Source organism: Cryptomeria japonica, chromosome 4 (assembly GCF_030272615.1).
Source record: "Cryptomeria japonica chromosome 4, Sugi_1.0, whole genome shotgun sequence".
NCBI lineage: Eukaryota > Viridiplantae > Streptophyta > Pinopsida > Cupressales > Cupressaceae > Cryptomeria > Cryptomeria japonica.
The window spans coordinates 305,240,183-305,266,372 of record NC_081408.1 but is presented as its reverse complement, the minus strand read 5'-3'; the positions used below and the strand labels follow the sequence as shown (position 1 = coordinate 305,266,372).

The 26,190-nt window shown below is 33.9% G+C and overlaps 1 long non-coding RNA gene across 1 annotated transcript; it reads right to left on the bottom strand.

The window, feature by feature from the left end:
* Positions 1–7,296: 7,296 nt before the first annotated feature.
* Positions 7,297–14,402, bottom strand: LOC131052138 (uncharacterized). Its single transcript, XR_009107288.2, has 3 exons — positions 14,095–14,402; positions 13,539–13,693; positions 7,297–7,923 (listed from the first exon to the last, which is right to left on the bottom strand). It is a non-coding gene; the product is annotated as an uncharacterized LOC131052138 (long non-coding RNA).
* Positions 14,403–26,190: the final 11,788 nt, after the last annotated feature.

Here is a 26,190-nt window from a genome sequence, read left to right as displayed (position 1 = left end):
CCTCATCTGACTAGGTAATACTTCTTAGTTTGTCTAGGCTCTGATGATTTGACTATAGTGCTCTTAGTTTATTACTGGTTTGACTAAATTGATTTGGTATGTTTAAAGTGTTGTGGCAGATTAATTGAACCCACTATCATTTCTTCCCTCTGTTTTTGTTGAGTGGGCTAATTTGCATAAATCATACACCCCCCCATACTCTTCTCTTTGCATATATTTAATGGTCGATGCATTTTCATGATTGAAAAACTGTATATCGTTGGTAGATGAAACACTTTGCCATTGAACCCCACAGTGGAGTCCATGGACACATGAATGATTATGTTCAAGTTAGTTATTAGTGTGTCTGCCCACTTGCCAAAGTTTACAGTAGATCTTTGAACTGAGATCACTGGCAATTGTTTATGGTTTATATTTTCTGACTAGAATTAAATTTGCGTTGTTTACTCTTCCTTTTCTTAGCAATTCGATTTTTGAAAAAAAAACAAAAAAAACTTATTGGTCAAAGAATTGATCGTGTGATAGCTGATTTAGTAGAGCCAAATCGACCCTAAGTGGCGAGGGATTATTGCCCCCATTCTCCTTTTCTTTTTCTCCTTGTTGATTCATCTATGTTTGGATTGAAATTATTGTTGTTGAGAATCGTATTCTCTTACCAAATCGTATTATTTTGGACTTGATTGGGTTGATATCGATTCCTTGTTACATTTTGACTAGCAAATTGGTATTGTGGGTTTAATCGCACCTTTTATTCTTTTCTCTTTGCGTTTTTTTAAAAAAAACTCTCATCACATAACAATGGATCTGAAATTACCTTGAATAGTTATGGTGGGCAAGTCGATTTCCCTTATGCTCTGACCAAGCAATGCACTTGGATTAACGCTAGATACAGTAATTATTATTTTATTCTTAATGCAAAATTCTCTCTTTGGAATCGCAGTTTTATTAGTCACTGGGCTTGGTTATCATTCGATTTATGCCATTCTTAGTTTTGTTTTCTTTTGGTAGGTAGGGTCCTAGGCTGGGCCGATTTTTTTTCTCTTCTGCTAACTTTCTTGTCTCCTTTGGTATTTGATTTGAATAGCTTTTAGTGGTTATGGTTAATAAGATTTTGATTTCTAATAATTATCAATTGGTTCAATATATCATTTATATATAAAGGTTGTGATTGTGAGATTTTATAATTGGGAATGATTAAGAATTAAAATTTTGATAAGAGTACATAATTGTTAGTTATAAGAACATAAGGTTGTGGTCATTTATCGCAAACCTTGGTGTTAAATAAATTTCTATAACTGGGTATGATCAAGAAGACGACTATTAATAATTAATGAGATTTATCTGGGAGGGGTGATTATATTTTATGTCTATGATGGATGCCTTGGAAAGATGTGATTGATTATGGGTTAAATAGGGGGTGTTTTTCACCTACCCCAAAAGGGTTAAAACTGTTGGTATTATGGATGTGTTGCATTGGTTTTGTCATTGATGTCAACACTTATCCTTCTGGAGATCTTTAGTTATGTTGAACCGGCACATTATGTTCACCAGCAAGTTCAGTGACTTATGCACAGTCACCGGTATATCACTCATTGGCAAGTTATATTGTACACTGGCATTGAGGATGACTTGTTATCATTTGGAGATCACTGGGTTATGTCGAAGACATGGTTTGGACACTTGGTTTTGGTATTTTGGTTATTGGTCTAATCGGGTTGACATATTTGCTATTATCGGCAAATTGGTCTAGGTTATGGACCGACATGCATTATCTATTCCAAATCAATACGACACGTTATGGAGATGATTTAATTAATTAAATATTGTTGTAAATGTATTGAGCCAACATGATGCATCGCATCTTGACTCATTTGTAATTTGTTTAATTATAATATTCTTGGTAAGTTGACCTACACATTTGGTCTTAGGCTTTGGTATATATGTAAGATCTCATTTGTGAGATGATGTAAGTAAGGAGAAGAAAGATAATGGCATATGGTATAAGGTTTTGTAACATGGTATGTGCGAATATTGAAGATCATATGAGCAGACCATAGAGAAGGTTCAAGGAAGGTTTGAAGGTGATTATCAAAGCTTAATCGATATTGAATCCAGCATTGGAGATTATACTTTGAGCAGTACATTATCATTGGATTAAACCATTCAATTGTAGTCAGTGTGACTCCTATTTTGTGATTGAGCAGTGAGCTCTAACCTGTTGGCCTTTCTGCATGTGCAGACCCCATTTGTATATGCATACTATCTGCAGTAGTATCATCTGATTGTGGGTAAGGTTTCCCACTGTGGTTTTTCCCCTTACAGGGTTTCCAGGTACAAATCTTTGTGTTATGTGTTGTGGATGTTGTTGTTTTTTTCTGTCTTATGCATTGAGTTTCACCGGTATTAATATTAACTACTAATCTGTCAACCGACATTAAGTTTGGTTTATCAGTATTAGAGATCAAGTTTGATTAAGTTATATTTGGGTTGAAATTAATTGAATACCTTAGAAGATAAAAGTTATATCTATAATCAGACCAAGGATATAGCTATGGCTATGGCTACTCCCACTATTGTAATAAAGATGAATACCTTAGAAGATAAAAGTTCGGAAAAGATGGCAAAAGATCAAATGAATCTGATAGAGGAAAGAAGGATAGTGGAATTAGTACCTAACCCTATTGACCATAATCTGGCAGAAGAAAATTAAGAGCTCAATTAGAATGTAGCTAGTAGATAAAAGGTAATCAATAAAGTAAGGAACTCTAGACAAAGTGATTCCCCTTAGATCCGAAATAAAAATGTGTGTAGGAGGTCTCATGCTCCTCCTACTCAAATCGGGTACTCGTCAACTTTTAATGGTAACTATTTTTCATGCAATAAACTTGGACATAAAACCAGTGAATGTGAAAATCAAATTAGGTCTCATTTTTTAATGGTCAGTGTTAATATTGTAACCAAGTTTGTCATAAGGCTAATAAGTGTAGAAGTAGAATAATGTGGAATTTACATGATAGAAATATTTAGAATTTTAATGGGTGTTGCTATACTTGCAACAAATTGGGTCATAAAGTTGTTGAATGCATAAGAGTTATCAGAAGAAGTGGAAGCATTAGAAGAGATAGAAATTTCAAAATAAATAGAATTTTTATCGACAAGGTCTGTTATGTTACAATTGAAACAAACTTGGACACAATGACAAATTCTACAAAGAAAAAAATAGGAAGAAAGATCCGATAAAGAAGATTGATATCGATATGGAAAAGGAAAAGATGCAAAAGATGTGGGTGAAGGAATTAAAAAAAAAGGTGGAAGAAAAATGTGAGGATAGGTCTGCACCCTTTGGTAGTGTTGATTCTTCTATTAATAACTAGACAGTGTGCACTGTTCGAGAGGGAGAGTGAAATGAAGATCTTACGACCTCTCTTGCATATTGATGTTGAAGATGTTTTTAAGCAGGACAAAAATTCTTGTGTTTACATCTTCGTTAGTGATGTTCCAACAGTCTACAAAGGATTGTTCATGCATAGAAAGGGACAAGTTATTCAAGCTCCTAGATGTTGATGTCTTAGAGTTGGTTCGAAAGCCAATGCAAGAATGATGCAAGAAAATATTACTAAAGATAATGTTCTTAGGAAGATTCACGAAGAGATGACAAGAGTTATAATGACAAAAAAGTATAAGCGGTTGTACATCCCTACTAGGGGGAGTATTGTAGTCTTGAAATATTTTCAGGTTATTGTTTGATGTGATGTTGAATAGAGCTATTCAAGATTATGTTAGTTGTCCTTGATGTCAAACAGGGAGAATATTTAGTATATTGCCCTTTCTCCTTGATGTCAAAGAAGTAGAGATATAAAAGTTGAGTTTAGTTGGCTTTACTATTATCAATGACAAAAGGGGAGAATGTTGGAAAGATTTGGTATTGGACACGTGAAAAAGATTGTTCTAAAGAGCTTTAATGATGATATTCTCAGTGTGACAGAGTTCAAATATTGTGTTTTAAATTAGAAGAATTTTCCATGATATTGATCACTTGACATTGTGATTCAAGGTCAATTTCATGATTAGGAGATCTTGTTCATTCCAATTCAATCATTTCTTTTTTCTGTTGGAAGACAATGACTCTCTTGGCAACTTTTTGTATCTTGCCTTGAAACAATGAGTTTAATCCTTGCAAGTCATTTGTATCTTTCTCTAAGGTTGTGCACCTTAGTTCTACAAGTCCTCTTAGGAGGAGAGAGCTCCAAATGCAACATTGTAACAAATTACATTTATATTGTCCCTGCATTGGTGATTAGTTTCCTAAATTTCCTTGCATAGGAAGCAAATTTATTCTCTTTTAAGCTTATTTTTGCTAGTTTGTTCATTTATACAATTTTAACATACTCTTGAGTTCTCTGATACAGTGTCATTTGCACATCTGATTGTATACTTGGATTCACATGTTTGGGTTTAGCAACAATATTTACAAATTCCCTTTTATTATATATATCCTTCTTAGATTAAATAATTCCTGTACATAAACTCAAATATAGATCAACTATATTAGAAATATTTATAACTTTGTTCTAGCCATAAAAAATAGCATTGAAATGGACATGCACCAACATGCAAAAAGATATGAAGCCATTGGAAGTGACAAGCAATAATGAACTAGAAGACTGACATGAAAAAACAAGCTCTAATACCAAAGTAATATGCACCCCTAAGTTTTGTTTTGAAAGTTTACCAAGTAACTTAACAATAAACAACACCTATGTAATAGTTCATTGTTGTAATAAATATTATGTCAATTGAATCTTGTGAGTGCCAATTACATCAACTTTTTAATTGAAATGTCATTTGTAGGCATATAATCATTTCATATTATAAAATATACATAAATGAGGACATGAAATACCTCATATAAGCATTATAAACAACTCATTAAGGTCTAAACCATTAAATAGATAGAAACAAGTCTAAAACTCGCATGAATACCCTCAACTACAACTTAAAATCTCCAACAATAAACTCCCAAATATTCCAATGCATTAACCATGTAATGACTAGCATAAGAGTTAAGTCTTCAATTGATTTGTCACACCCAAAAAAGTATGTGATAAGCTTGTGTAGGTCTGAAATCATAACAAAATTGTTTGAAGCGATACCCATAAACATGAGATCAACCCATCAATTAGGGCATCAAGATTGTAGGTGTATATACCATATTGAAAACAAGGGTTTGAACAACAACACAACCCTACATACTTAAATCAAATGCACCAAAAATAATTCCATAAACATTGCCAAAAAATTATGATTAATATGGGTCTAAACAACCATAAAAAAACCCATAAAATTTTCATCTTTCTAAGGACTCAAATCACCAAAACTATGTGAAAATCAATGTATTCCCTGAATTAAAATACCAAATCCATCTATGGTCGATCCAGCACCATGAAAACCAATAGATTGAAGAGGTTTTTCATCCTCAACAATACCTAGATTAAATTCCTTTGTTCATTCCAACAACGTTATGTTATGTGTGAAAACTATTTATGTGTGAATTCATCCAAGAAGTCGGGTGCAAAAGACCCAAGAAAGAGTCAACCAAGCCCAAAGGACCAGTAGCATCCAAAGAGCCAACAACATCAACTTCCTCCCTGTCAGCAATGAGAAGGACAACCACATCAAAAGAAACACCAGCCTATGACCCACAAGCCCCAGTAGCCACCAAAGGCCATGAAAAATCATACCCAAACTTAGTTCACACTTCAAACACACAAAAATGAACACATGCCTTCTGTAAAAATGTTACACAAAAGTTACTTCAGCCACACAAATACATCAAAATACAAAGTACACACACACAAAGTAAACACTTAAGTTCAAATAAATCAAAGTACAAACACACACATTGTAAACACTTAAGTTCACACACACTTCACACTATAGTTCAAACATGCAATATAGGTGAATGCCAAAGTTGTACACTATTCACACAAAGTGTATTTGAAAGTTCAAACATAAAAACGGATACCAAATTACAACACAAAAAGTGGTTGTCAAAATCAACTAACATTTCACACATAGTTTATTCAAACACAATCCACACAAACGCAAATAGTATAGTTTCAAGAGAGAATCTGCAAAGTTAAAATACAATTCATGCATTTTGTTAAAAACCACACTTCACACATATACAAAATAAATGCTTAAGTTTAAACATAAGTGAATGTTAAAGTTAGTAACTCTTACACAAAGTTCAATGTGGAAGTTCAAATGTAAACACATACGCTAAGTTTATAAATCTTCACACAAAGTAAACATAGAAGTTCAAACATGCACAAGTGAATGCCAAAATTAAAACTCTTCACAAAATAGATGTCAAAGTTCAAATATGCTTCACACAAATTTAGTTCAACCCGACACAAAGTAAAAATTGGAGCTCTATACACAAAAGTAAATAACAAAGTTAAAAAACACTTCATTGAAAGTTAGCTCAACCATACACTCATAAAAAAAATTTATCACATATCACAAATACACTTTTTACAAAATTAGTTCAAACACACTTATTACAAAAAGTTCAAACACACTCCCTCTCTTCCCTCTCGGTGAATGAATAAATGGATATCAAAGTTCACTCACACACTTCAAAGAAAGATCAAAGATACAATAAAGGGACGCTAGAATTCAAACATAGAGTTCATAAATGATAAATGCATGGAGTTCATACAAACAAACAAACAATGTATGTCAAAATCCACACACACACGCAAATTAAATGCCAAAGCTAAAGAAAACACTTCATATAAACACACAAAAAAAAAGGAATGCCAGCAAACAATATAAGAAGGTATCAAAGTTAAAGAATAAGGGGATGTTTCACACACACACACTTCACACAAAAATTAAAAAAAATACAATAAGAGGATGCTGAAATTCAAACATGCACACACAAAGTGAATGCTAAAGTTCTAACAATAGATTTGCATACACTTCCAACAACTAGTAGATGCCAAAGTGAAAAAAATTACTAGTCTATGCCAAAAGTTTATAAGTCACTTCAAACAAATGAGTAGTGTATGCCAAAATTCAAACATGTACACAAAAACTAAATGGCAAAGCTCAAACACACATTCATGTAAAATTGTAAATGAAAACAAAACGTCGAAATACAAGCACACTAATAAAAATAATATACCAAATTCAAATTCAAGCTTCATTAAAAAATAACTAAATCGAAATTCAAACACACTTCATACAAATAGTAAATGAATTCACTTTAAATTGCAACTTACTAATTACTAATTATTACAATATTACAAAGCTTTGTTATAATTAAAGAATGTTATGGTACTTAATAATTACATTGCACCACAAATGTAAGTCATTATAGATAATGAAATGAAAACAAAAAATGAAAAAAAAGTTAAGTTTAAAGCAAACATAGTATAAAAGAATGGTCATTGGCCTAAAAGAATGGCCATCGCCAATGACCATTCTTTGCAGCCTTAGGAAGGGGGCAAATTCAACCCCTTCCAAATAAAAATAATGGTATTAAATAATAAATCAGTTTACATATCAATTTACTAAATAAGCATTGTTTCAATTATATATTACATTGATGTCACCAATTTCAGCAACTGATTCAAAAATGTAATATCTTCTCCAGTTTTAGATATTGCATTATCCAGTAAAATTGCCTCAATTTACAAATTGCATTTACACCAATTTTAACAATTGATTAAAATATACAATATTTCTCCAATTTTCGATATTAAATCTTGCATTTAGTTAACCCATTCAAAATTTGAAACATTTTCCTAAAATTTTGTAAATTGCATTCATTACTCGACTTCAGCAGCTAGCCTATTGGAGCTTCCAAACATTTCTGAATACTGGCTCAGTCTTTCAAACACTCAACATCTAAAACTAAACATATTAAGACAGACGATTAGATATACTATTATTAAAATAAAATTGACATAAAAATCAATAAATTACTTCAATAGAAATATATGAATGATTACACAATGTTACAGAAACATTTACCAAAACTTTCCAAGAGAAACAAAATCTTGGCCATAAATCTGCCAAGCTATGTTATACAAATATATAAGATGATAGTCTAGAAAATATGCTCTAATACTAATTTTCTAGAATATTTATTTTGTTTTTAATTAGCAAATGCAAGTCTAAATAACACTTATTTAAAGCACACCCCACCCGATTGTTGATGCACAAACCAAAATATGTTGCCATTTCTTCTCTACAGGAATCGAGAATCCATGAGGATGGTAATGACAAAAGGAAAAGGAAAGCAAGGCAAAAAAAAATGATCTGGGGATGAAAACCATGGTGGAAGGCAGGTTGGGCTGCTGGAATGATTGATGACCCCCAGTAGAAAATGAAAAAATTAACACTACATGGTAGTACATCTGTTGCCTTTGCTTATTTTCATTTTCCTAATTTGGTAGATATGACAAATTCAAACCATAGTTCAATATTCCAAAAGTTGGGAAAATAAAAATTCACGTAACTGTTCAAAATGCCCCTATAGAACTAGTAGATCAACAATAGCCCATGGTGACTTCCAGCTACTTAGATAAAGAGCTCTAAGAAGGATACCATTTTATAGATTGCAGGTATGTATTCCAAAACGTTGAGAAGGGAGAATTAGAGATTTTGAGTCTTCGTAGCTCTATCTCAAGTAAATGGAATACATATTATTTTTGCTCTTTTCATTCTCAACTCCATTGCAATCTGCTCCTCCTGACCAAGAATCTGTTTCGGCATTCAAAGCTGTAATCACATCCAACCCATAATGTATTCCAATGTGTAATTGGACCTGCGTAATTCGCAGCAAGTGGTTCAATTAGGTTTCAGTGGTCGGGATTTATAGGGCATCCTTTCTCCCGCGCTTGGGAATCTCACGGCTCTGGTTATTCCCACTGAGTTCAGAAAATTGAAACTACATGGGAGTATTCCCACTGAGTTCGGCAAATTGAAACTACTTTGCAGGTGCAATTCCACCCTCTATCAAAAATCTCTCAGCCTTAGTCCAATTAGACTTGTCAGTTAATAATCCCCATGGACCTATCTCTCCTGAAGTAGGCATGCTCACCCAACTACACTGGCGTTACCAGGCAGTAACAACCAATTGTCAGGAAGCATTCCTTTTAATGTGGGGATGCTCATCAATTAGCAAGAATTTAATCTATGAGGAAATGAGCTTAGTGGAAAGATACCAAATTCCTTAGCAAATTGTTCGAAAATCAACCTTCTTGACGTAAGGAACAATCAACTGATCAATTTGCAAGAATTTAATCTACGAGGAAATGAGCTTAGTGGAAGCAAATTGTTCTAAAATCAACCTTCTTGACGTAAGGAACAATCAACTGAGCAGATATATGCCTAAGGAATTGGGTAATTTGGTCTTGCTACAATATATTATATTAGAAATTTAGAACACACTCAGCTTGCTGGTAGCATTAACATCCTTTTGCCTTTTCTCACTGCTCTCACAAACTTTTCCCACCTAGAATATATAAAAATGTCTCACAATGATTTGAGCGGTGTTTTGCTTCCATCCATAGGCCACCTTTCCTCGAACCTCTCGATCTTAAATTTTGGGAACAACCAGATAAGGGGAAACATACCTCAACAAATTACCGATCTTACCAAATTAACCTACTTGAACCTACGTAACAATCTTTTAAGTGGGTATCTGCCAGCTGGACTCAAAAGGTTCTATAAGTTGGAAAGATTGGATCTTGAGTGGTAACAACCTAGAAGGCGGCCTTCAAGAGGACATCGGTAAGATGAAAAGTCTAGCGTTGTTAGATGTTAGTTCGAACAAGCAATCAGGAAGAATATCAGGCTCTCTTGGCAGACTTCAACAGCTAAGGAGACTTTTTTCTTCACCACAACCATTTCTCAGAAGAAATACCTTCTGATTTGCAGAGATGTCCAAACTCTGAACTGGAGCATATCTATCTCTCTCATAATGCCTTTGAAGAACCGATACCAAATGAACTTTAGAAGTTACAAAATTTGGAATCTGTTGATCTTTCTTTCAATTTCCTGTAAGTACAATACCTACATCTCTACAAAGATGAAAGTTCTTCACTACTTCAATGCTTGTTTCAACAATTTGACAGGTCAAGTTAGAGGAGGAGGAGGAGGACTGTTTTCAAATAACACATTCAATGCATCCTTTATGGGAAATGTCGGTCTCCGTAGTCTAGAGAAATACCTAGTGCATGCTTGTCCAAATCAGGGTAAAAGAGCGAAATCATTACTTACAAAATTGATGTTATCGGTTGCTGGAATGATTGCAATTTTATTGTGTGCTTCAATCTTTGGGATATTGTGGTGTCAGAAATATTTATCACATCAATTTGATCTTAAGTTTACATATGAAAATCTGATCTTCCAGACATCATGTTTAGAAGACTGAGATATCCTAAGTTTACATATGAAAATCTGTTAAACGAAACAAATGGATTTTATGAGACAAATTTGCTTGCTGTGAGTAGGTTTGGATCAGTTTTTACTCAATTTCCAAAATGAAAAACTCCGAAACAATTTTAAGGGAGAGAATTCAAAATCTTGGCGAGGACTCGACATCGAAATCTCGTTACAGCATGTTCATATCTTTAAGGCTTTGATTCTTCAGTTTGCTACAAATGGGAGCTTGGAAAAGCATTTGTATCCTGAAAGTAATGAGGAGGACGTTTGTGAACATTGCTATTGATGTGGCCCATAGCATGGAATATCTCCATCATGATTGTCCTACCCATGTTTGCTTCTAGATGCAAACATGTCATCCGTTGTAGATTCCTTGAGCACATCATTTTCCATGACAGGATCTATTGGCTACATAGCTCCTGGTAGGCTTTATTTTGCTGTTAAATTATATAATTTTTTAAATATTATTGCACAAATAACTTTTGGTAATAGCTGCATGAGTTTATTTATTTCCTCGACATTTGAGATGATGATCACAAGGAAGAGACCAACTGATGCCATATTTGCTGACGACCTGAACCTCCCAAATTGGGTGAGGTCAGCATTCCCTAAGAGGCTACCAGACATTGTTGATAAAAGGTTGCTAGAGAATATGGACATAGGACGCAATGACCAACCATGAGAGATGTAAGAAGGGCATTGGAGGTTCTAAGAAATACTTTCATAGGAGCTGCAGCATCAACTTCCAATTTAACAAAAACCATATCAGATTTGGTGCTCAATTTCAGTGCTAATGCAATTGAAGAGGGGATTTGTGATAGTGATAGCTCTACATATTAGATAGATACACATACATCTAATTTAGAAAATTGTTTTTCAGGTACTTTTTTCTCCAATATTAAATTACAACATAAGATATCTCTACAAATAAATTCTCCAAATTTTAAAATTGTACCTCTCCACAAAGATTGCAGGTATGTACAAGATGCATCCTCCAATCCTTCCAAAATCAAGGAAACAACAAGTTTTTGCAAATATTGAAAAAAAAAATGTTTAAAATAATAGACATAAATTATATATAGATAACTGTACATAAAATGAAAATTTCTCTTGCAAGGATTAGAATGAGAATCATTATGCTTGTTCCTGAACCATCATCAAGAAAGAATTGTTCTCTACGACATTATTGTTTATATTTATCTAAATATAAACAATAAGCAAAATAAATTCAAATTACCAAAATGAAAATGAATAATGCCTAAAATGACCTTTAACAAGAAACCATTAAGCGTCAATGGTAGACTCAATTTATTATCTTGTTATTCGAACACATTCAAGTTGCTTCTTATAATGCTAGAAGCAACAACAACATTTTTTGGGTGTGTTGTTCAAGTTGCTTCTTATAGGTTGTAAACACCATTGAGGTTATTGAAGGAACCTCAGAATGACCTTGGATAGAGAGAATAAAATTAGGGAAGAGACCAGAACCCACACCTTTCATCTTGCACAAAGATAGACTCACAAGGAAGATAAGAATGTTGTAACCTGAAAGAGACTATACAATTCCATAGCAAGAGCACAATAAAATTAGTTGTCTTTGAATACACATATCACAAGATATCAGGTGTGAAGAAAATTCTCCTAAATAACCTTATTTAGGCCAGAATCAGAGAGAGTTACATGCTAGTTTGAGTGCAGCTACAAGTAAAAGTCAGATCCAAGTGTGCAGAGATGAAAGTGGTACTGTAACCAAGTCAGATCCAGTTGGTTGTACCCACCCACCCAACTGTATCCATCTGGGCTCCCAAAGTTAGCCAAGGGCTTTGGATTGTGAAGAATCCTCAGCCTGAAGGACCTCTCGATTGATGCCAGGCTTAATGAACAACCATTAATACCAAAAGGAATAGGATTTATTCATATTCGTGATTAGGGATAAGTTAAAAATGAATGCATTTTCAGCACTCATTATTCACTCTAAACACTCTGCTATTGAAAAGGCATACTCACTGTTTAGAAGAATTAGCTATTAAAGCTAAATCACACCACCAGATTTATTCTTCTTATCAAAGGTAAATAGTACAAAATAGAAAATGAAAATAAGTAAAGCAAAGGCAACAGTTGAGGTATTGAGGCCCGTAAATCTATTCTTCTTACATTTGACAGTTTACAGCTTAAATTTGTTTATCTTTGATTTGGACACATCTTATAGACCATATAGACCATAACAAGTGACAGACAAGGCATATGAATTGTTTGACAAAATGCCTCATGGCTGCACAAGGGATTAAAGAGGAAATTTAACAAAATGACAGTTTACATAGAATTGTAATGGTCTCCAATTAGGTCCAAAATTAAGAAGAGAGCACTGACCTAAATTAATTTAAAATTAATTTGAAATTTGAAATTGAGAAATAATGAGTACAAGTATATTACAAAGCACCATAATCACATTAATGATATATCAGAAGTCAACTTACGACATGGTTATCACAATTTATATATTATAGTAATAGGTATATAATAAACGATCGATGATCTATTAGACTACAACATTTTCTGATTCCAAAAGTCCAATTCTTAATGCTTGGAATGACTTGGATCATTTGACGCGCTTACAATTAAGCAATACCAACTAGGTGTTCCTATATAAAGATAGGTAACTGCCACAAATATGACCTATTGGGTTCGCTAGACATCTCAAATGAAAACTAAGTGTAATTTTTTAGCATAAGGATTGATCATTCTGGTTCTAATCCCACACAAACCCAAAAACACAAAATCATCAATCACTCATAGCAATTTACAAATTCCATCGTGATAAAAAGATAAGAATCTCAACTTCAATCCCATATAAATTTCCATAGGATTCTGGAAAGGAAAGTACTCATCATTTTATGATAGATGTAGTAGTCAACATTAGAAATTAGACACTTCGAACATATGTTTGACAAAATGTCTCAATGGCTACACAATAAATTACAGGGCAATAAATTTTCAGAAAGGCAAGTCACTCAACCCATGTTTGACAGAATATATCAATGGTTGCACATTAGCAGAAAATTAACAGAAAAACATACCTGACTAAGCGCAGAGTCTTCAATTTCAAGCGGACGAGGATATCCCCGTGGTTTTGTCATTCAACCCAAAATACAGATACCTCTGGTTTTGAAACCAGCTTGCCTTCCCTCTTCAACTGTTCTGCCTTTGCCTTTTCCTTCCCTCTTCCTCTGTTCTGCCCCAGAAAACATGGACAGACACATTAGTATGCTCGCTTACAAAACCCTCATCAGAAAACATAAAAAATACTAAGAAAAAAAAACAAAAAACATAAAATTTCCTATAAAAGACATTGACGGAAAAAACACTAGTATGCTCGCTTACAAAACCCTCATCAGAAAACATAAAAAATACTAAGAAAAAAAAACAAAAAACATAAAATTCCTATAAAAGACATTGAAGGAAAAAACACTAATATGCTCGCTTACAAAACCCTCATCAGAAAACATGACAGACACACTAGTATGCTCGCTTACAAAACCCTCATCAGAAAACATCAAAACTACTAAGAAAAACAAAAGAAACATAAAATTCCTATAAAAGACATTTAAGGAAAAAACAGAAGATCAAACAAACATTGACAGAAGAGGAAGAACACAAGCCCTCGCTAATCCACATGAACAGTGCCCTGCCATTTATAACAGTAACATTCGGCAACAGGCATGCTTTTTAAAACGGTAAAATAGATAGCCATGTTTTTTTTTCACAGGTAATGAATAGCCATGTGAAACGGTAATATAGAACAAACGGGCATGCTTTTTAAAACGGTAAAATAGATAGCCATGTTATTTTTAACAGGTAATGGATAGCCATGTGAAGCGGTAATATAGAACGGCCATATAGAACAACGGTATGCTTTTTTCAGAAATTCCCTTCATCGTTGTAGATTCAGTCCTGCTTAGTGAATTTTTTATGACGGTTTAGTCATCCTAATGTCTTTCGTTTTACGTTTTTCAAAAAATATTAAATGTCAATTTTTTTTAATTTGTGAATAGTTTAATATAAATCTACATAATTGAAATTGTAGTAAAATTCAATTGCTATGGAAAGAAATAGTAAAAAACAAATTGACAAAGTTTCTAAATTTATATTAAAAAAAATATACTAAAAATTCATATAAAAATAATATAAAATTAGAAACAATTATATCTTAATCCTACCATTTTAAAATATTTTAAATAAATTCATATATTTATAATAACATTGTAAAATAATATATATCAATATATATTACCTATTAATATTTTTACATCTTATTAATAATTTGAAGTGTCATATATACGATTTTTGGAAAAAATAGTGTGTTGATACACAGGCAAAAATGGTCATATAGCATGTCAAATTCTAGGCCTGTGCTCCACAATGGATGAACCCAAAAACAAAATATAACGAACAAGGTTTTATTTTTGTTTTTAAAAATATTTTTATTTTCTAAAGTTATTTGTGCAATTTTTAAGTTTATATATTATAAAAATTATTTTTTTATCTCCTGATTGGCCGATTTTTCAAAAATCTAAAACAAATAATGTTCGTGACAACCATTTGACATAGAATTACATCAACAGAGATGTGAAACAAGTAAACAACTAAATTAAGTAATGACAAATAATGTCTTTTTAATTATTAGTATATTTGAATATATAAAAATTATAGTATATTATATATCAATGGTGACACAAGTTTATAGTTTTTTTTTTTTTTTCATTATATTGTATTTATTATTAAATGATATAATGAAAATTAAAACCTCTTATGTAATTTTTCAAAATAAAATGAATAGGATTTACATTTTAGTTTTTAGAATATTAATAAATATAATATTAATTAATATTTTCAAGAAAATAATTGATCTCTTTAAGTAGATAATTGTTTTTAAAATAAAATAAATAGAGTGGAGAATTTAATTTTTAGAATCATTTAAAAAATAATATTGAATTAATGAATTTAATAATAAATTAAACAAATAGTATTAATATTTAGTAATAAATATAAATTTATATATAAAATATTTATCATATATTAATAAGATCTCAATTGAAAAAATATTTATATCATTTTATAAAATAAATTGAATAATATTTTTTATTATTAAATATTATTTACTTACAAATAAATTAATTACTTAAAAATATTAAAAATCATCTACTCTAACACTATTTACTTGAGATGTTTAAAACGTAGAACCCTAAGAACTATAAAAAAATAAAAAATAAACTTACAAACATTTCACCCACTTCCACATTTAAAATTTTTTTCCCAACTATCCTATGAATAAAACGAAAATGAAGAAGATTCACGGAACCTGCTTTTTAATGTTTTTACAGGCAAGGTTGTTTGTTACTTAATGAAATGCAAATTTCACGCGACTTCTACATTTTATGGAAGAAGCTTGACTTTACCCAGATCATTTCTGATAACAACTGTCATATTAAAAAACGAAATCATTGTTTACCTATTTTCCTCCACATTATTTTTTCTCTTAATTATTATAATTTTTAAAATATAATCATTATTCAAATTAAATCAGCAAGTACTAGCCACTATGTGGCACTTGTTCATCTATTAATTCAAATGAATATGATTTTAAAATAATGTTTAATTTAGATAAGAGTTGTTATGTGTATTAAGTTAATTAAATAAATGGAAAATCATTTTTACTTATAATTTAGGTTAGTCAATAAATTGTATATAAAATAAATTAATTTAGATTAAATTAGTGTTGAAATGTAGAAATAAATGTAGTATTGAGAAATCAATCTTATGGATAGAAAAACAAAGAATGGGTAGAAAATAGATAGAAGTCAACTAAAATCTGAATAGACTATGAGAGTGAAAAAGTTCCATATTGATTTAAAATTGAGGTGGCAAAATAAGGCTAAATTTATAATATTTTTTAATTGAGATGCCAATATTTCTTAAGGTGGAAAATTAAGCTTAAACTATCAATAAATTTTTAGTTGAGATTACAAATCAAGCCTAAATTACAATTAATTTATAATTGAGTTGGTAAATTAAAACCTACAGTAATATGTAATTGTGGTGATGAATTAAAACTTAAATTAAAATGAATTTCTAAGTTAAGTGGAAAATTATTAAAACTAAAATATTTATGCATATCTTGCATAACATTCATATGATACTTTATGTGAAAAGATAGCCTTGGGCATGGTTAAGGTTTTAATTTAATTTAACAATAGTTTGAGTGAAAAGATGACCTTTGTCATCAATAATATTTTTACTAGTTTTGCTATAAAAAAAGTCTTCATTATAGTTAAAGTTTTCATTTAATTCAAAACACTAGAAGTATCACATGACACTTTTCAAAATTTCCACAAATGTTATGTTGACATCAATAATCTAATCAATATATGCTAAATAAATAAAAATTCAATAACGATGATGGTCATCCTTTGTGTCACATTCCCCATGTCAGCTATTTCTGTAATTGATGATTATGAGAAAAATAAATAAACAAACAAAAAGAACCGCTTTGAAAAAAAAATGAAATAGGACAAAAGGAGGGAAGAGAGAGAGAGAGAGAGAGAGAGAGAGAGAGAGAGAGAGAGAGAGAGAGAGAGAGAGAGAGAGAGAGAGAGAGAGAGAGAGAGAGAGAGAGAGAGAGAGAGAGGAGGGGGGGGGGGGGAATGGTGTAGGTATGGGTACCATAGAAGGGGAAGGATGAAACTCACTATTCCTTTATTAAGCATGTTGTCACTCTCTTCATTAATGAGGTCTTTAGGGGAAAAAGTAAAGCGAGAGGAAAGAGGGATTCATTACAACTGCCCTAGTAGACATATATGTAGAAATGGCGAAGTAGGGAGAGTGCACAAAAGTTGGATGAAAAGGGAGCTAGATAAATTCAATTTATGGAATGCCATGAGGGAAGGATAGACATGAAATGGATTTGTTGAAAAGGATTTAGAATTTTTAAGCAAGATATAGTTGGAGGTGTTAAAAGACTAAACTACACAACCTTTGATTGTGTCTTAATGCCTACACCATTTTGAGAGCTTCTAAACAAAGTTATGGACTTCCATAAATCCAAAAGGATAGAGAAATATTAGGAGATGACATAGAGAGAGAGGATCTAAGATGCAAAGGAGGGATGATAATCTCTTCTAAAGAAAGTTTAATTGTCCAAGGAAGGTAAGATACACACAAAATGGATTTGTTAAAAAGGCTTTAGGAACTTTCGAGCAAATGTAATTGGAAGGTGTAAAAAAAAAATCATAACCGTTACGAACATCCTCCTCACTTGTTTTACAAAATTTATTCCTTCCCTACTAATGTGTTTTTTTATTGTCTTTCCTCTTAATGTCATGGACATCCCTCTACCATGCCATATATTATTCCTCTTGTCCTCTCTTATTTAATGCCCACACGATGAGCCTATATCATGCCATATGCCTCCTTACTTCGGTATTGAATATGCTATTTATTTATTTTATTCTCTCCAACATCCACTATGGAGGAAACTAGTAGGATGTGGCATCATTTCCTCCCTTGGGATAAGACATCTCAGTTTATTAGGAGGTCGCATTTTTGTTTTTCTTCAAAAAGAATTGTTACTAGTCAATCCCTTATCCTTGTCTCTTAAGTTGCTAAATTTAACATAATTTGACCAATTTGGAATAATTTTAAAAATATTTAAGACAATGCATACTACAAATATACCCTCGAGTAAGCATTTTCACTCAATCCAACCTTGCATTTTGAATTTATGGGTTCATCTTTCTTATGAAAATTCAATATTATATTATAAGGTACACACATTTACCATTTAATTCATTATAACGTACCAAAGTACCATGCATTAAATACCACTCTTTTGTTGTGCACTTTGATTTTTCTGTAGAATTCACAGATCCAAATTTCTCTTTTTACACGCATATATGTTTTCTCAGCTAGGACTATTCTTATGATCTCAAAAGCCCATTTAAGAAGCTTGAACCGATTGAATATATATCAAGTGACTAGCTTAGTTATAGTAGGTCAATAGTGTGACAAAGTCTACTTTATCTAGAGTCTTGAAGTTAGCTCCAAGGTTGAGTGTTTGAACTTGGTTGATCTAATACGAATGTAAATTCTACCCCTCAACGACTATATTTTTTTAATTCACAACTACCCAATTAACCAACCAAGCATCTACCATCTAAATTAGAATGAATTGATTTAGAAACTTCTCCATTCACCATGGTAGTGACAATTCAACATCATCATATGTATGCTTACACTTGAAGGTCTTAAGATCTTATAATTAGGGTCATTTGTAGACCCAAATCTAAGCCTCGGGTGGTGAATTAGAGGCTTCAAAGTTCACACTCAAAAGTAGAGGGAATTTTTCTCATCTTGTATGAGATCTCTAGTCTCTCTTCAAACCTTGACTATTAATTAAGTGAATCTATTAACTTAGTCTCATTACAATAAAAAGAATCATTTGTCATTGGCTCCATACCAAACATTATGAATCATTAGTGTACAAACATAAACATTTACACAATGGTCATGTTATAGACCACACACATAATGGTTGTCTTGAGCATACATCATATATACATAAGAGACTAGCTCATACACATCACAATTATACAAGATGATACACTTAAGCATACATCAAATATATAGTGAGTAGCTCCAATATACATCACAAATACATAAAGAATAGTTCCCACATAGATAGCACTACACAATGAGTGGCTTATACAAGCATCAAAAAGATAATAGTGACTAGATTGTCTACAATGGCTAACTATCTCTAGTACACAGTGCATCCCAAAAAGAAAAGTAATATTGGTACATTGTGCACTATATCACGAGTCCATTATTTTCCCTAGTCTTTTGCACTAGTGATAACTGGGAAGATAATTCAATGTATCTCATACTAAATCAAGCTTTTGTACTTAATCCCAAAGATTTCCACAAGTAGTGAACCAACCTTGCCTAATAAATACCAATTTCAATTGCCTATGGGCCATTGGCAACAAATCTCTCCACCCAAGAAGAATTAGATTCTGGCATATACCACCTTCATGACCTCAATGATATTTCCATATATCTTCTTCACGATCCTAGGTAGAGCCTAGCGTTGACCACCCTCATGTTATAAGTGATTGCTAATGAACCCTCTTGATACAAAAACAAGATTTGGTTACCATTATTCATGTACAGTAAGGTAACAACCAATGAAACCATTATCGTATCGAATATTAGATAACCCCTAGCAATTATTCACCTTTATGAACCAACTAAATGTTGGCTAATAAAAAAGATATAACAATAGCTCTAAGAATCGACCATTAGCACAGTCCAATGACAACCTTCTAACTATTATCATACCATATCCAAGGTAACTCTTGGCAACTTTGCCACTATGAAACAAGTGAATTCCAAATAATCCCTTATACTATTCAAGGCACCGATCATCGACATGGTCCAATGACTTCCTATCACTACACAAATATCATATAGATTCACACTTGTGAGGGTATTACATAACAAGATTCATAATATTGATCAAATGGATAAGTATATATCACAATCACACAATTTAGGATCCTATAATTCCGAGATTAAATTTCAAAAATACATAAAAATTACATACAAATGACATAAGATATCATTAAATCAACATGTAACTGTAAGAAAATACCAACTATAAGGTAATCAACACTTTCACTTTCTTCAAATTTTTATTCAAAAGCACATTATGTATTAAAAACATTTTATCTGGTTTTCATAACTCTTTCATAACCATCTAATACCCATTTTAGCCTCAACTAAAGCTTATAGAAGAGGGAAGATCAAACAAGTTAGGAACAACCCCAATCCTCAAAGTTATCCCCCCTAAACTCTCCCCTACAAACTTGAGGTCACAGAGGCATGCTTCACCCAAGGACTGCCCATGTACCTACTTCCAAACAAGATAAAAGCAACACTTAGCTCTCATTACTATATCTCTCAAAGGACCCACACACCATTTCCTATAATCAAGGCTTCATTAATTATTCCCTTCAATTATTGATGCTTGATAGTAGGTAGGAAAGAACTTGTATACACCTAAAAAATGGTCTGTGATAGCTCAATGATGAACGAATAGTACCAAACCAGTACTGAGAGATTGGGGGGGTGAATCAGTACAGACAAAAACACAATCCTAAAACCGGTTTGTCAACAGACATTGTGCATAGGCAGACAGACAGTAACTCCGGTCTTGAACAAAGTACAACCGACAAAGCCCAGAGTAACTGAGACAAGCATAAACCGGTTGACACTTATCTTCTCATACAATCTAATACTTCATTTCCATTTCACCCTAGTGCATGAACAGGTAATCTATCATCAAAAGATATATAAATAGCTAGATCAACATGATTTACCTTCAGACACAAATTACTCAAACCATCACATGAATAACACCACACATGACACACAGATTTTTCACGTGGAAACCCAATTGGGAAAAACCACGGTGGGGATGAATACCCACAAGCTGTTTTTGAACTCTTTAGAAGTCCGCTTTGTTAGGAGCCTTGTCCAGTTAAAGACTGATACAATAGGTTATGTTAGGAACCGATCTTGTTAGGGATCACGCGATTAAGGGATGGCTAGAATACCTGGTTAAGGGTTAAACCTTGTTAAAGATTACCTTGTTAGAGGATTTCAAGAACTCAATGGTTTTGAGTCACCCTGTTAAAGGATTTACAACAAGCCGGTTAAAGCTACCCTGTTAAGGGATTTCCCAACTATTGAAGTGGTTAGGGATCAATAGGTATTACAATGATCTGGTAACAACACTCAATGCCAATGTAGATCTGCTTTAGCTCCTCTTCACCTTCTGCACTAACACTCTGTGGTATCACTTCTCTCTTCTGGTTTGGCAAGAATCACGTAGCTCTTCTCTTGGATACACACACAAAAATTTTGCCAACAATCTCAGAAAGAAACACAACATCAACCTTATAGGAAACAGATAGGTCGGTAGCATAAACCCTAAACCCTAAACCTGTTAGGTTAAGCAATTCAAACGGTTCAATCCTAACCATTGAGCACATTTCATTAAATGCAATAGTCTTGGGCCAATCTCAAGACGTTCTCCATAGTTCATTTTCCACCGATTTCATGGCGGTTGATAACCCATCACATGTTATCACCGTTTATAGACTTCGTACATTCCCGAGGTAGATAAGAACAATCTCCTTCATGCAAGATCCTTCATGCACACAAGGCTAACGTGGCAACACAATTTGTTCTTCGTTACAATGATAACTCATCACATAAAGTCACTGATTGAGTCACACAGGTTTGAGGCACTTCAACCAGAAACCCTGAAGTTGAGACTACCAACCGGTAGTCATACAAAGCTTCCATATGCCGGTTCATAGTGTTATACTGGTTCTCACATATACCGGTTCTCTCCTCTTCAGCATATTGACATCAATGACAACATACAATGTCATCATGTCCTCATACCGGTTCACATAACGCCAACAATCTCCCCCTTTGGAATTGATGGCAATGTACAAAGATATCTCTTCGCTTCACATCTTCTCCCCCAATTTCTGTAGATATCTTCTCTGCTTCACTTCTTCACAAGCTTCCCTGTTCCATTAAGCTTCTCCCCCTGAGGAGTAGCATCCTTCAACACATCAATCCGGAAGAAAAATTTGACTATGCAATACTTGACTGATGTGGAGCATATACCTTTAGTTTACCTCTTGAAGAGGCAGCACCCCTAATTCACCTCTTAAGTACATAAATGTAGCCTTTGGGAGAGGCCTGGTGAATATGTCTGCTAACTGCTCCTTACTGGAAACATGTTCCAGTGCAATCTCTTTGTTCTGAACCTTTTCCCTCAACAAATGATACTTAAGCTCAAAGTGCTTGGTTCTAGAATGTAAAACCGGATTCTTGGAGATGTTAATTGCACTAGTATTGTCACAAAATATACTTACCGGTTCAAATACAGGAACTTTGAAGCCATTTAATACATGCTTCATCCAAATTGTCTGAGTGTAGTTCATGAAAGCTGCAACATACTCTGCTTCCGCTATAGACTGAGAGATACAACTATGCTTCTTACTCATCCATGAGACCAGTCTACCATCGAGAAAGAATGCACCACCAGTTGTGCTCTTTCGGTCGTTCACATTACCTACCCAATCAACATCTATGAATACTTTCAAGTTGAAATCATTGTTGTATGGATACCACAATCTATAGTCAATAGTTCCCTTCAGATACCTAAGAATCCGCTTGACTAAAACCAAGTGGGATTCTCTTGGGCTTTTTTGGAACCTTGCAGTAATGCCAACTGCATGTGCAATATCTGGTCTACTATGCACTACATAATGCAACTTACCAATCATTGATCGATATTCCTTCTCATCAACCAATGCTGAGTCATCCTCTTTGGATAGTTTACAACCGGTCACCATCGGTGTACCAACCGGTTTGCTATCTTCCATGCCAAAGGTCTTCAACACCTCTTTGACATACTTGGACTGAGTGATAAAGATTCCATCTTTCATCTGCTGGATCTGCAGTCCAATGAAGAACTTAATCTCCCTTATGAGTGACATCTCAAACTCTTTCTTCATCTTGTCATCTCCACCAAAGATAATGTCATCAACAAATACCTCACAGATTAGGATTTGATCTCCTTCAGACTTCAAGTAGATATTGCTATCTTCGCTTGTTCTCTCAAATCCAATCTTCACAAGATGGGAATGTAGGTGTTCAGACCATGCTCTAGGTGCCTACTTTAGACCATATAAGGCTTTATGTAGCCTACACACCATGTCACCATCTTCAAATAGGGCAAACCCATTTGGTTGCTCTATATACACTTCCTCTTCAAGTACACCATTTAGGAATGCAGATTTTACATCCATTTGATATACTTTGAATCCTTTAAAAGTTGCATATGCAAGAAGCATACGAACTCCTTCCAATCTGGCTACAAGAGAAAAGGTTTCTCCATAGTCTTCTCCTTCTTCTTGGGCATATCCTTTGCACACTAGTCTAGCTTTGTTTCTAATCATTGTGCCATCCTCATTCAGCTTATTTTTGAAAACCCATTTGGTACCAATAACATTTTTATGCTCCAGTCTGGGTACCAAAGACCATGTACCATTTTTCTCTATCTGGTCAAGTTCCTCTTCCATTGCCTTGATCCAGTCTTCATCTTTATGTGCCTCTTTGAATGATTTAGGCTCAAATTCAGAGATCATACATGAGTTTTCTCTGACCTTTCTTCTTGTAAGAATTCCTGCATCCTTATCTCCTATGATCTGCTTAGGATCACGATTTAGCTTGACATACTGAGGAATGGTCTTGATAGATTCCTCTTGTTTTTCTTCTTCATCTTCATCTCCATCAGTATCAACATCTACATCTACCGGTGTAGGAACACTATTACTGGTACTTGGTTGACTGACAACCGGTTCCTAGAAGGTTACAACCGGTTCATTTACTGCTTGCTCATTGTCAGTTTCCTCAATTTTCTCAGAGGTTTCATCAACTCTTACATTGATGCTTTCCATAATTCTTTGAGTCCTATTATTGAAACACTTGAGAGCTTTGCTCTTGATGGAATACCCTAGGAATATTCCCTCATCACATTTCGCATCAAATTTTCTCTGGTGTTCGCTCCTCTTGATGTAACATTTGCTACCAAACACTCTAAAGTAGCTAACCATAGGTGTCTTACCAGTCCAATACTCATAAGGAGTTTTATCCTTACCTTTCTTGATGAGTACCCAGTTCATTGTGTAGACTGCAGTACTCACCGCTTCTCTCCAAAAGGTGTGAGCGACCTTTCCTTGAATCAACATAGTTCTAGCTGCTTCAACCACAGTCCGGTTATTCGTCTCTGCTAGGCCATTCTGTTGTGGAGTCTGGGGGGCAGACAGTTGCCTCTTGATGCCATGTTCTTCACAGTACTTGTTGAATTCAGTGGAAGTGAATTCCCCTCCTTGATCAGTTCTCAAGTACTTGATTCTTTTACCGCTTTCCTTCTCCACTAATGCTCTGAAAGCTTTGAAATTTGCAAAGGCTTCAGACTTATCTTTCAAGAATGTGACCCACATCATTCTTGAGCAGTCATCAGTGAGAATCATGAAGTACCTATCACCCTGCACACTCCTAGTTTTCATAGGACCACACAAATTAGTATGCACAAGATCAAGCAAATTGTCAACAGTGAAAGGTTTACCTTTAAAGGTTGAGGAAGACATTTTCCCTAGTTGACACTCTTTGCACAAGGTATTTTCCGATTTTCTCAGCACCGGCAACCCTCTGACTGCCTTGATCTTACTGGCCTTCACAATGTTATCAAGGTTTACATGGCAGAGTCTCCTATGCCATATCCAACTATCATCAAATTTAGCCATAAGGCATGTGCTTATATTTGCATTCAGCTGAAATAGGTTACCTTTGGTCTGCATGATGGTGGCCACCAATTCACCATTATTTCGTTTGATTATGCACACTCCATTCTTGAATTCTAGAGTGAGACCACTATCATTTAGCTGGGCAACACTCAAAAGGTTGTGTCTTAGACTATCAACCCAATACACATTGTCAGCACTACTCTTTCCATTCAGAGAGATGGACCCTCTACCTTTGACCATACATGGTCCATCATTACCAAAGCGAACCACACCACTAGCATACTCTTCCAAGGATAGAAACTTGCTCCGATCACCAGTCATATGGTGAGAACAACCACTGTCATTAATCCACTCATTGGAATTATCAAAGCAGGAGACAAGAGCCTTTTTGTCTGACACATCGTCCTTGACAACAACAAACACAATATCTTCATTTTCTTCATCTTTTGACTCCTCATCTGTGACACCTTCATCGACTGCCACAAAACAGTTTCTCCTGTTTCCTCCTTTGAATTTCTTGAACCTTTCTAGTTTGCCCTTGTTGTCACCATTAGGATAGTTTACAGTAATATGTCATATCCGGTTACAAGAAAAGCATTTCAAAGGGAGCTTACCTCTGTATTTGTCGGTTCCTTTAGGAAGTTTCCTGGCAAGAAGAGCTTCAAATGCCATCAGAATCTCCTCATCATCCATTTCTCTACTCTGTCTTGGTTCACCACTAGTGCTAGCTTCTTTTCCTTTTCTGGATGGTACAACAGAAGCTTTAAAAGCTGATTCAGTCTTTTGAACACTGCCATCAAAACTATTTAGCTTATAGGCTGTCAACTTTGCAATGATGGAGTCTAGGGATACCTTAGTCTTGTCTATTGATCTCAACTCCTGAATAGCAACAACCCTTATTGCGTAGACCGATAGTAAGGATCTCAGGACTTTGCTTACCATAGTGGAATCTTCCATTTTGCCACCTGCACTCTTGATATCTCCAACAATAGTTTTGATTCTTATTCCATACTGTTGAATGGTCTCACCTTCAACCATCTGCATGTCTTCAAACTTCCCTCTAAGGCTTTCTTCCTTAGCTTGTTTTACATGCTCATCACAACCATAGATATTTCCAAGAGTATCTCATACCTCTTTGGGATTTACCTTATCTTGGACATCAATAAACTCAATGTCAAATAAACTACTAATTAGGGCTTCCATGACTTGCCCATTCTCCCGCATCTCTCTCTTTTGGTCATCGGTGAGAGTACCAGTAGGGGCAACATAGGCATTCTCAACA